The following is a 2,771-nucleotide window of genomic DNA, read 5'->3' on the forward strand; positions in this document are numbered from 1 at the left end:
TAATTTTAGTGTATTTAATGTTATCTCATAGGTATTGAAGTTTAATTTATTTCCTTGGGAAGTAGATTTGACAGTGCACAGTAATATAGGGTAATGGTCCGTAATATTAGTTTCAATATCATCTACTTGAGCGGGTACGGTGAAATTAGAGATAATGTGGTCAATAAAAGACTGTGAACTACTGTTTGTATAGCATGTAGGGTCAGTGACAGGGCAGTGGTAGACAGCTATATATATATATATATATATATATTGTCACGTAGTAGTGACGATGAAGCAAACAGTCGTAAAACAGGGAATGACGAAACTGATTCTTTATTGGGCGAACCTGTGCCCACAAAAGCAAGTTACACTTGAAGCACAACGATAGCGGCGAACACAGTCGGCGATCGTCGAAATCTGATCAGCGGCGAAACGCGTCGGCTTTTATACCTGAGTCATCGAAGGTTCCAGATTAATCCCTGATGCCCGCGTGTCTTCCAGAAAGTTTTAGACAATTCGCGTCGCTCATACAATCAGATTACATGGGCGTCGGTGACCACAGACGACGGATAGAAGCATCGATAACGTCCGAGAAGCTTCCAATGCAGGCGCGTCCTGCGCCGAGCGATAACGTTTAACATTTGTCAGCCAATGTTGAAAGCGGCCACCAGTGAAAGATAAACATGTGTACGTGTCAATATATATATATAGATGCAGGTGATGTAGTCTCTTGTCACAGTGTGAGAATCTTCTGATAAGCTTCTGTTGATATCACCAAGAATTAAAACATTTTTTTTTATTTTCACTAGACAGTTGATGTAGTATGACTGAAAGTTCAGTGAGAAAGCTGGAAAAATCAGATGAAGTAGAACGATACATGGAACCACAGACGACTTTGCGATGGTTGTTAGTTATGGAAAGTGTATCAAGTTCTACCCAAGCAGACTTACACTTAGGAATGTTTAAATTTAGGCGACGTCCACGGCGGCAGCATTTCGATTGGGGCGAAATGCGAAAACACCCATCTGCTTAGATTTAGGTGCACGTTAAAGAACCCCAGGTGGTCTAAATTTCCGGAGTCCCCTTCTACGGCGTGCCCCATAATCAGATCGTGGTTTCGGCACTAAAACCCCATAATTTTAAATTTAGGCGACGTCGCGTGTATGATAAACCATTTAACACGTAGATGACAGAGCCTCCATTTGGATCACCATCGCGATGGCAATACTCGCATGAATAACCAGATTGACCGCAATGGTCTTTATCTTCAGCCGAAAGCCACGTTTCAGATAGATCAATAATTGAGAACCGACAATCAAAAGAGCTAAGGAAGGCTGAAATATTGGTTGTGCAGAAAAACCTGCAGCATTGGATGTGATCACGTTAGCATTGTGCCGTGATATGTACGCCATGATGAATTTGTTGAAGAAGCTTGTACAAATGACATGATCTAAGCATCACTGAATGCCTTAAGGTCTTTATCGCACGAAGTGCGAAATGCCATAACGCAGGAAACCCCCGTTTCCTGCATTATCCGTGCTTTGATAGTGCCATTGTCAGTCCAGAGGAAAGTCCATTCATGTTGTTTTTTCAAGGCAAGGGCTGTGCCAAACAGAACCTTATTTTCAGGGGTCAGATTATCGTTAAATTAGAATAGCGTTCCACAAGAGTCCGCACTTTGTCTTTCATTTGCCTCACTCGACACATGCGCAGACAGGGATGATGCGCGGGAAAGGCCAAGACAACTTCTCGAAGGATGAGCCTTACGAGTTTTATTACGAAATGTGGTGCGTTTGTCACGGGAGCGAAAACGCACTATCAAGTTGCTATGGTCAGTATTGTGCCTTGGAAACTTGTGGGGCGTATCAATGTCTGTAACTTAACAGGACAGCCAATTTTTTCGCCAGCGGCTTCAACAATCTTGACACAGTCTTCCGCTTGCGTGAAAGGGATGCCTTTTATTTCAATATTGGTGGAGCGACAGTACTTCCAAAGCTGAAAAACTTGGAGGACACTTAAGCTTTGCCTTTAAGAGTAGGACGCGATAGCATTCAAATGTCTCTGACTGCTCACGCTTCCCGGCAGCTACAGCCTATGTAACCATAACATTTACCTGAAAATGCTGGCGGCGAACGCTATGCACGAAGGCGAGTTTTCTGGGTCTTTTTTAACGCGACAGCGGTAAGGGCCCCGTGTCGCAGAAAATTTAGGATGGCTCAGTTTTCACCATTCTCCTCAATGTTACCTAGAACCAAAGTACAGCCAAACACGATCAGAATTGGAGGAGGCTTAAGCTTCGCCTTTAAGGGTGCAACGCAATAGCTTTCAAAGGTCTCTGGCTGCTCATTGAGCTTCTCAATTTGCTACTAAACATTTGCTACTTTGACAGTATCTATCTATCTATCTATCTATCTATCTATCTAGCCGCCTACGTCTTTGTGCTCTCACGGTCGCTTCATTAATTTGGTATGTACCAAAATTGGCATACTATGATACTATGACAAGAGTATATGACGAACATAAATGATATGCCATGACATGAACGTCATCACATGCGTGTCATATAGGTCATGAAACAGCTGCCTACCTCTTGGTGCGCTCATGGTCGTTGCGTTAACTTGGTAGGTACCAAAATTAGCATAGTATGACAGGAGTGTATGACGAACATAAGTGATAGGTCATGACATAAATGTCATGACATGCGTGTCATGTAGGTCATGACAATGACCCAGCGAAAAAAATTAACACTCAAAAACCACTGAAATAAGTTTGGAGGTGGCTTCTAAAAG

The sequence above is a fragment of the Dermacentor silvarum genome, chromosome 10 (genome assembly GCF_013339745.2).
Source record: "Dermacentor silvarum isolate Dsil-2018 chromosome 10, BIME_Dsil_1.4, whole genome shotgun sequence".
Classification (NCBI taxonomy): Eukaryota; Metazoa; Arthropoda; class Arachnida; order Ixodida; family Ixodidae; genus Dermacentor; species Dermacentor silvarum.